Source organism: Candoia aspera, chromosome 1, assembly GCF_035149785.1.
Source record: "Candoia aspera isolate rCanAsp1 chromosome 1, rCanAsp1.hap2, whole genome shotgun sequence".
In the NCBI taxonomy this organism is placed as follows: Eukaryota; Metazoa; Chordata; class Lepidosauria; order Squamata; family Boidae; genus Candoia; species Candoia aspera.
In genome coordinates this window covers 65,827,198-65,838,187 of record NC_086153.1, presented here as the reverse complement: position 1 = coordinate 65,838,187, position 10,990 = coordinate 65,827,198, and the positions used below count along the sequence as shown (strand labels likewise).

General features: G+C 37.9%; 1 pseudogene; it reads right to left on the bottom strand.

Annotated features, from left to right (window-relative positions):
- Window positions 1-1,137: 1,137 nt before the first annotated feature.
- Window positions 1,138-3,939, bottom strand: LOC134488700 (ribonuclease P protein subunit p40-like; annotated as a pseudogene).
- Between the last annotated feature and the right edge of the window lie 7,051 nt (window positions 3,940-10,990).

Sequence of the window (10,990 nt, the reverse complement as noted above, 5' to 3'; positions counted from 1 at the left end):
CTTGAAACATTTCTTTACATGGCTGTGGCGTTTTCTGATTTTGAATAAGATGAGCTTTGATCTCCAATATTCTTTTTTTTAAAGAAACAGAATTATAAATTAAACAAAAAATAAAATACGCACTCACTATAACTGAAAGTGAAGCTCTAGTTTTCTTTCAATCATCTTTGGAGGCGGGAAGGGATTTACCTACAGATCAACTGTATACGACATACAGGAGAGCAAACCATTAACTATCATCAGTGGTGCTGAGCCCCAGTCCTGCTTTTCAGTCTCAGCTCATTTCACATTCAGGAGGCAGCCATGTTGCATCATTGTCTATTATTGCTATCTTCAATTACCGTAACATTGTCATCACTAGAGGGCTCCCTTATACTAACATATTAGAACAATACTGTGTGATGTTGAACAACAGTGTGATAATTGTGGCAAAGCACCATCTGTAGAAAAATTGCTCCTGCTTCTTTGTGAAAACCATTAACAAAGAGCAAATGGATACACAGAAAGAGGCACTGCACACACCACACACTCAATAAATGTACAAGGAAATTACCTGGAGAATATTCATGGACAGAAAGTCAGACAACCTCTTCCGTTTTCCACAGGTGTACAGATGAACGCGACTGTGCTGGTAGGAAGTAATGGGACTTCTCGTCCAACTTATCTGGAGAGTAATAGATCATGCCATTTAGGCAAATGGCAAACCTGGCAAAGCAACCAAATCTGGGCTGGAAACGTCCAGACAATAATTAGAATACAGAAACCCCCTAATTCTTTGCTTCTGTTTAGTACAGGTCTAGATGTCTGCAGCCTACATTTGGTAGCCCTGCCAACTCTGCCATTTGCCTAAAAAGCAAAATATAATCTGATAGCCCTTGGGGATGTGAAGAGTGATGTTAGCAGACACAATCCTATTAATATCCCCACCTATGCAGTCATTTGTACCGGTGTTTCCCAACCTTGGCAATTTTTAAGATGTGTGGACTTGAACTCCCAGAATTCCCCAGCCAGCATGCATTCTGGGAATTGAAGTCCACACACCTTAAAGTTGTTAAGGTTGAGAAACTCTGGTTTATACCACACTGGATGAATATGTCTTTTGTTGCCCAGAGGGTATCAATACCTTTTTTTTCCCAAAAGAGTAAAACTTTATTATTTTTATTTCACTTCCAGATTAAGAGATGAAATAGTTGTGCTACACAGACCCGCTATAAGTTCTGGAAAGAATAATTTGTTTCTCATGTTTTTTGAAAAATGTGTACTTAAAACTGCTGAATTCATGCTTAACAAACTGATTAAAAGCATAATCCTTCCCATAACTTTTATTTATACTCATGCAGAGGATTCAAGATCAACATTATTTCTCCCCTTTTCTAGTCACCTTTTAAGTCAGGAAGCTAATAAATGTCACACACCCCTCTAAATGGTAAATACTTTCATTAAAATATGTATTTATAGTTACTACCTGGAAAGGTATTCATGGTCATTATTTATGGACAATTGTCATATGTTCCCACTGCCATTTGAAGCCAGTGGATAGATTCCTTCAGATTATGAAGTTGTACGAATTCTCTCCCTCTTTCAGAAAGCCACGTACATTTTCTCTCTGGGAAACAGGGTTGTCAGAAAAACCCTGTACAGTCAGAGATACCCAGTGAGCCAGCTTTGGTTCTTCAGAATAGGAACGTATTTGTTCCAATAAATGAATGATCTTTTCTGACGGCATAAAGCCAGTTATTGTATACATCAAAACTTGTTCTATCAATGTGCTCGGCTGAGGACATATACAGGATGATAAAAAAACTAGAGGATGTGTTTTCTAAGCCAACATGAGTAAAAATGGCCCCAAGCCACTCAAACAATTCTTGTGCACTGCATGCTGCATCTGGCTTACCATACAATTTGTCACTCTCCCGAATCGGACATAGCACATTTCTTAATGTGCTAAAAGTTACTTTTGTTTGATGAACGGAGCCTGTATTTCCTTTTTAGAGAAGTATGACATCAAACTTGATCCTGTGGGTTGCCAAGCCAGCAAGAAATGAAACTCAAGTGGCTTTTTTTCTTTCAGGGGCCAGATATTGATATATATATATTTATTTATTTTCTGGACTGAAAGTTGTATTCATCAAGTCAACAGTAATAGTGTATCTCATTGGCTTTTTACCAGAATACAAAGAAGGATACCAAATTCTTTTTCCTTGTCTTCACACAGCTGCTGAAAATATTTTCCAACTAGACTTTTGTGTACTCAGTATCTACTTTTCACACACAGACACACACACACATTTTATTTGCAGTTTCCACTTTTGTTATACTTTTAAAAAATTCTCATTTTATTTTGTGATTTCAAAGTACTGCAAGTGCACCTGAAAAGCAGGACATGGAAGGTTCAGTATAAATAAATAATTTTAAAAATCCTGACTGTTCAGCTAGCAAGAATAAAGAAGAAGTCAGATCTTTACGAAATGAATGTTTTTTTTTTCATCTTTCTGAAGAGGTAAAAAAAAACACCTTGGTCTGACTTACTGGAAGTTAACAGATTTCTAAACAGCACTGCTAGAAATGAGCTCTTTTGGGTTAGTAACAATCCCTTGTATTGAAGGAAACCACAAAAGATCTTCATGTCACTAAATTTAACACTTTTGGCACAATAGCCATCCACAACTGTTTTGGCAAAGTTCCCAAAGTAACAGGTGCTTGTCTTTGCTGCAACCTGCACATATACCGTAATCTCAGTCTGTCTCACCTCTACTCTGGCACATCAAAATTCAATATATTCCATCTCCTCTTCAACATTAAACATTTTGTTTTGCTGTACAAGGCAAAATCTAAAATTGCACAGTGCAAAAGAAATGCATATCTTTTCCTTCAAATCTTCCATTTAGAGCAAGACAGCTTGGCAAAACACTGTTGGCTTCATTGTTACTTTTTATTATATTTAGTTCTGTTCTAAACACTGCATCACTTTATGGATGACAATGAGTATACCAATGCATCTAAATAGGTGTATTAATAGATGGTGTTTGGCAGCCCAGCAGTGTGGCCCAATGGACAAGAGGATGGTAATCACAATCCATTGTCAACGCTCCCTGCTTTTCCCGAAATGTATGTGACAATATTTTAAAGAGATGGTCAGTTCAACAGAACTATTTGTAACCCCTTTCACTTCTCATGACCTTGGTTGTTGGGTTTAGATAAATAGTTGACAAACTCTGCATATGGTTTTTACTGATGTTGACCATGAATTCACTGTTTGGTTTTAGGAAGACTCCTGACTGTAATGAAACTGGGTTTCTCCTCTGTAATATGTCTTCCAAATGGATCATGGTACATGGATGTCTATTTGGAGAGAAGGATTTTTTTGTTGACAGGCAGTGTGTTGCTTGTGTCATTAATGTTTTCATCTAGAACCATGCACTTCCATATTATTATATATGCATGTACTTGCATATTCCTACTTTTTAATTGCAAAACCAGAAACCTGAATAAATAATTACAGCACTTATTCCTTGGCTCCTGAAGGTTGGTAGGCTATAGCAGTCACATTTCCCCCATGTTGTCCCAACAAATCCATGGGCTTCATATAGCTGAATGGAGAATCATAACTTGTCCCTGAATGGTCATTTTCAAATTTTAAGTGTATTTTCAAGTGTAATCCCTTGGGGAAAAAAAATACACATTCTATCAATCCAATTGTTCAATAGAATAATATTAAGATGTTAATCCAATTCTTATCTTCCCATACCCTAGTGACTAAGAACATAAACATTCTTGACAAGTTCTTGGTTCTTTTCTTCCACCCAAATAGTTATTATTAAATTTTTTGTCTTTACTGTAACGGCCTGGGTGACAAACCTCTCCAAGATTCTCAAGGGCAGTGAAGCCAACCCACACAGGAACAAGATTTGATGAGGTCACTTCCACCACCTTCACCATATGTTTTCAAGCAGCTAATGCCAATGGAGTATTGTCCCTTGATGGATTAACAACTTCTGAAAAACAGGCAACAGATGGTAGGGACAAAACACATATCATTTTCTTTCTGAAGCAAGTTGTGGAGGAAAGAAAAAAAGGAAGAAAACAAAAACAGGCAGGTAGAATTATTTTCAAATGATGAGAAATCTCTGAAACTTCAAGCAACATTTTTCATGACTCATCAGCAGATTATACAATAATTTTAACCATATATTTTCATAGATTTCCCTGGGTTCATCTTAAAGGTTCTTGTGTATTCTTTCTCAAAGAAGTCTTTCCTAAGACTTCCTCCCTTTTTTGTTAAACTTCATCTGACTCTTCTATATCTTTTGTAATGCCAGTGGGCCTTACATAGAGTCAAAGGTTTAAAGCACCTGCATGACAAGAAAACAGGCACATCACTCACATAATGGGAAGTGGTTGTGATAGTCAGAATGGTTTCCAGGCACACTGGAAGAAAAAGAAAATGCAATTTCTTTGAAAAACTGGCTTACAGAGGAAAAAAAGCTCTCTGAAATTTTACTCAATTATACCGCAAATCCAACCACAATTACTTTGCTTTTTTTAAAAAAAAACATACTTTGAAGTGAAATAAAAATTGAGAAATATCACCAATTGCTCCACTAATAAATCTAGATAAAAAAATTAAACGGATTTCAATGAAATTAAGTTCTGAAATAATCTCCCTTGGTATTTCAGAAGTCCCAAGAAATACTGTAACATCTTTGGGGAGAAGTTTCATGATTATTTTTAATAAAACAATAGTATGTAACTATGTAACTCTTAGTTCTAATATAACAATGATGCCTGTGTGATGCAGTGGTTAAGATGCTGCACTAGGACCAGGAAGACCCAGGTCCCAGTCCACCTTCATGGATACCTCCTGGGTGACTTTGGGTCAGTCATTCTCCCTCGGCCCCATTTACCTCATATCTAAGCTGCCTTGAACTCCTGGGGAAACTATAAATCTAAATAACAACAACAGCAAACATAGCAAACATCTCAAAAGTAACAAACTGAGCTCAGGAAACATTTTTCCCTCTTTCCAGAATTTTCTCACTAATATAGCAATAAATCACATTTACCCTTGAGGATATTAATAGCCAATTTGCCTTCTCAGGAGTTTCAAAACCTTCAAAGCCCAAACAGTATGCACTTCTGATGTACAGTTCTGAAATTTATCCAAAGGGACATCTTTCCAACTGCACTTACAATTAAGGAGTTCCATATCTATCCTGAGGTTACACTAGGCAGGCCTGACAGTAATTCCTGCATCATTGAAATAGATGAGGGTGAATTGGTGGATGTGCCTGATATCCTATTTATTTTAGAAATTGCAGCAGAAAACACGGAAAGTTGGGATCAGGTTCAGTCCAAGGCAAAGTCAGATGGAAAGACTCAAGTCTTGCCAAGACTCAGGGAGTAAAAGCATTTATAGATTCAGACCCAAAGATGCACCATGTAGAACAAATCTCTCTGGCTGGAATATTGCTAAACCTGCCCTCTGGAACTGCTGAAGGGAGATTAAAATAGTCTCTGGTGAAGGCTCAGCAAAATGGCTTCAAGGAGTAAGGTAAACGACTTCAAGTAATTTGCAGTATGATATATTTATACATATTTAGATATATATAATTATATATCTAAACCATGCTAGGTTTAGAGCCTGAGAGTCCCATTCTGGGCACTTGGACATTCCTCTATTATCAGTCGAAAGTGTGGGTGCTTTTCCCCAATTCAGACAAAGGTCTCAATTATAGTAAGAGGCTGAGAAAGTTCCTACATTAGTAGGAAGGGAGATAAAATGGTTTCTGAAAGCGAAAACAATCTAGTTGTCAAGATTTCCGTAACCTAATCTCTTTTCCCTTTTAACAAATATGGTTAAAGAAGCTTCTACAAGAATCTCGCATTTCACTGTAATCACCTTTCAAGAACGTGATAGGTAGTATCTTGAAGTTCCTGTAACTGGCCAATATAGTGTAAATGTTTGGCAGAGTTCACCTTGTAACTCTGTCTCCAATTTGCTGTTTAATGATACAAATGGCTTTGTCTAAAATAGCTCTTAACAGGTACTTGGGTGATAGTCCATAAGTGCAGTTTGTTGTAATATTTCCCCACTGTTTGGCTCAGTACCTGTCCAATGCAGTTAGTGGGTGCAGCCCTATGGTTACGAAATTGAGCCTTAGCCAAGCAAGGAACGTTATTTGCCATTATTTGCTCCTATTCTGGGAGCAGGGTGGCTTTGAATCTCTGAGCCATTTAGGGAACACATCAGGGTGTCAGAAATGAATTCTTTCATAGGCAGCAAGGTTAGAAAAGGAGTCTAACTGCACACCATAAAGGAGCTGAGGAAACAGGTTAGTTGTAGGAGGATGCAATCTTCAAATCATTGCCGCATGCTTTAAGGAAAGCAGGAAACATAATTTAAATGGGTGGGCTCTGTTTATTCTGATATTTGAAAAATATAACTTGTTCAACCGGTTGATTGTCTATATACCAACAATGACAAAGTGGTGTTAGAGAAAATCATAACTTTTGTTTTTTGATCATTAATAACCACCTGTTAGCCCAGCTTGGGTCTAGGACATAATAAAAGCCACTTCTGCATAAATCAAGATTGACAAGTGCTTTTTCATTAGTCGCTGTAATCACAGCATTAAAGTGATTGCATCACTATGTGTTTATTGTCGTTTTGGCATTCTCACAGTTTGCTAAGGATGCCACTGAAGCTATTCCTGGCCTGAACTTGAACTCTGCTTTTGGAGTATGACTTTGCCTGGGATTACTCACTTCTTCTTGTACTTGTGCATGAACTTTGGACCATCTGCTGACTGTTGCAAGTGATAACTTACTGCATTCTTAACTCTGGTGGTTGGTAAGGAGATGAAGGGATGGCAGTTTTGAACTTGACTAGATTCATTAAATTGTTGTTTCTCATATTAATACACAAGAGCTTGCCTAAAGATGCTGAGCAGAACCTATCAATTTTCCCTGGCATATCTAAATGTACTGTGTTCCAGATGTGTCCTGTAACTTCCAAATGGCCCCTATGCCAAAACTGTACTCATTAACACAAGACACCATCTGCAGTCACAACATTCTAACCCATTTCTTTTCTAATTATAATAAAAATCCAATGAGGACATGTAACAAAGAAACATTTGCACATGACAAAGGTGAACATGGTGTCCGGTTCTATACTTTTGAAAGGGATTGATTAATGCCATCATAAATTAATAATTCAGGTAGAATGGGGGTTGAGGAGAAAGAGACCACCAATTAGCTGCAGTCCTTTGTATTTCATCCATTTTTGTTGGTTTTGCAAATTCTGCTCTATTGTGGCAATTTACCAAATGCCACCTTTTTAACGAAAATAAGAAAGCTGTTCTTGTTTGGTAACATGACTTATTTAATTATTAAGAAGCCAATCAATGTGGTAAATTCCAAAATAAATATTTTGTTCCTACAGACCTGCTCTCTTATGTACAGGTATGATTGATGCCTGTTGAAAATTAGTTTCTCTTTGGTCACAGAAAATAAGTGAATCTCACATTTTAGGAGAACTTGGAATGGATGGATGGATCAATGGATCAATGGATAGGAAAATAGTAGCAAATAAAATTCAACAACTCTGTAATGGCAGAATCTTGATGGAAGTGAATATTTCAGTTGCCTTCTGCTAATTTGTGAAGTGTATTATATCCAATCAAATCATACAAACATTCTGGAGACACTGTTTCTAGTGAGAGGCAGTTTGGTATAGTGGTTATGGTGCTGGAGCAGAAACCATGAAACTGTGAGTTCTAGTCCTCCCTTAGGCACAGAAGCTGGCTGGGTGACTTTGGGTCAGTTAGTCTCTATCAGCCCAATCCCCTTCACAGGGTTGTTGTTGTGGGGAAAATAGGAGGAGGGAGGATTACACACACCACTTTGAGTTGCACAAAATAAAGGCAGGATATAAATCTAATCAATAAATATTTATCTTGATGAGGCTGACTTTAGGAGTTGTTATCCTTATGCCAAGAGCCATGTCACTAGGGTCCCAATGACAGACCCTGAAACCTTTTCTTGTCCCTCCATCTTGTTTTCTCTCCCTGTTCTCTCAGAGTAAAGGCAACATGACAAAATGAGGAAGAAGAGTTTGCATTACTTTTTTTCTGGGAATTATTGATTGAATTGTAGACAGAGGAAAACAATAGATGCAGAGGCAGTAGTGATAACAGCAAAAATTGTGGGACTATTTGGGGAAGGAGAATCATCTTAAAATATCTTTCCCCAATTTTGAATCAGCACTCATCTTGATATAGATAGAGGTGTCTAAATTTCAGAAATTTAATTACTGAAGGACACATCTAAACTTTACTCTGGTGGCTTTACTGGCATGAATCTGTCTGTGCCGTGAAATGCTTATATATGAGCAAATATAATCACTTGAATAAAGCTGGAGTTGAGAATCCCCCCTCCCACAAAAAAATTGTCCTCTTCACATAGAAGAGTTTTCAGTTCAGCATAGCAGAATATTCTGTTGATGCCTCATAAATAGGACTCGCACAACTGGGCTGCAAAAATCCAGTCAACAACTAGATGACAGGAAAAGGATACTGAAAATTCTCTTTGATCTACCAGGCAACTGGATTTTTGCAGCCATTTCTAGTAACTCTACTTACCCATCTCCAACAAAAAGCAGCACGGAATTGTATAAATCCAAATATAAGAGTTAGAAAGTTTAATCACCCTTCACTGAAGCAAAAGTCATCATGGTTCAAGGGAGAGATTATTGAATCTGGAAAGTTTGGGCTCACACCTCAGTCAGGCCTTGAATAAGAAACATATAGGAAATGCTGCATGGTTAATTTTATTTGGATGCATCAGGTCTCACTCAAGAAGCTTAAGAAGGACTAAATTACATATGACTTTATGTGGCTCAGATGATTTAAACATACTGAGGTTGAGACCAGGTTTCAGAGAATATACTTCTCTAATCTTGGCTTGCAGTGTGCTTCCAGGCCCAGTTCTAGGATGGTAGATATTAACTTAATACTGCTAAGTGAGTAGATGTGACTTTATTCTTTTGGAAACATTCTGCCAAAAGCAATCCTCAGGCTTAACTTCCAGTAAAGGTGTAGTTATTCTTCTGTCATAAAACTCTCCAGCCACTGCTAGTGAATGAAAAAGAACTGACATACTATTTGGCCTTTGGTGCTGACATTTGATGTCTTTTATATCAGCACGATATAGTACTTTTATGAAGGCAATCCTATGCATGTTTACACAGGAGCAAATCCTGTTAACTTCAATAGGATTTATTCTGTCAGTGAATTTAGGATTGTAGCCTTAATATTCTTGAGGGGTTTTTTTTTGTAATTCCACCTACCCACAGATACACACTCTTACTGGATTTGGGGGGTTACTTTTCTTTGTAAGATACTTTATATAAAGGCATTAATTTAACTTCTATAAATAATCCTTCACATTTGCTTCTTTCCGCCCTCTTACACCTGATGAGCTAAATCCCTCGGCCATTAGAGTTATTTATTTATCAAAATACATTCCTATCTTACAAGTGAGTCTTTCCATCACTGAGTTTCCATCTCTTAAAAGGATCTATCCCTGGTGGATACCCCTGCCCTTCTCTGTCAGGGCCATTCAGGGGAGGGTTTCTAAGAAAAACTTAGAATGTGTATGTATGCATGTCACATACCTTTCAAGCCAAGCTGGTGTCTAGCCAGAAGGGCAGCCTGATGCCTTCCAGATATGTGAAAGTTCATTTCTCAGGGATCAAAATCTATGGGAGTTGAATTGAATTCAAATGGAACTAGTGGAGGTGAAAAAGCATAGCATAATGTGCCAGTCTTAAAAAGTATTCCACTATGCTGAAGTAACCTTCCCTCCGGTTTAGATATTGCTCTACTGCTGGTGAAATTATTCTGAGCCATTGCTTGTAATGGAATTGTATGTAAGCACTGTTACGTAAAAATGGGGTGAAACACCATCTGCCATTCAGCAACAGGCAGCCTTGCACGACATGACATTTCGTGACTTCTGTCTTCAGTGTAAAGTTAGCAAGTAATCCTGAGTGAATAAACTTCATCTAACGTTTAAAATATCAGGGGGGGAAATCAAATGGTTCTGAAGAAAGCCCCTTTCTCTCCCTCCCTCTCTCTTTCTCTCTCTCTTGTACTGTATGCATTAAACTTTGATTTCCCCACTGCTACCCCCCATCCCCCCAAAGATGCTACAGGACCTCTTTCAAATCTTTGGATCTTCTTTCAGATAAAGGAGACAATCTATTGGGATAGAATAATAGACCTAAAAATAAAGTTGTTTGAGATAGCATAGATTAACAGAATGAAGTGGTGAGAGAATGATCACATTTGATTCCATAGAATTCTCGGCATTTAGCTGCTGTTTAGGTATAATAGCACATTTGCACCTATGGGAAAGGAGGGAGCTATCAGATAAGGATGAATCATGGGGGCAGGGGGAGGACTCGTGCCACCTGGAGACAGGGCATAAGCAAACATATTGAAGGCTTTTTTAATCACTATCACAATTACTGATAGTCACTCTCTCAAGCTGAAGTCAACTCTCTCCGCTTAGACTTATTATTGCTTGTTTCTTTTTATGAACCAAACATATCTTATTGATCCTATGGAACTTCAATTGTTTTTCTCTAAGTTTATCGGGTAGCTATTGGTTTATAGTTTTTTCTTAACATTAATATTTGATTAGGCCCTTAATTTCTTCAGCAAAGGATCGTTACCTTGTTGTGGTGCTGGAGCTTGAGCACCTCAATGATGCCATGAGCTAAACTGTGAAGGGCCACCCAAGACGGGAAGGTCATGACAGAGAGGTCAGACTAAATGCGATCCCTGGGGAAGGTAATGGCAACCCACCCCAGTATTCTTGCCATGAAAACTAAATGGATCAGTACAACCAGAGATATGTCGGTATACCATCGGAAGATGAGACCCCCCAGGTCGGAAGATGATCAAAATGCTACTGGGGAGGAACA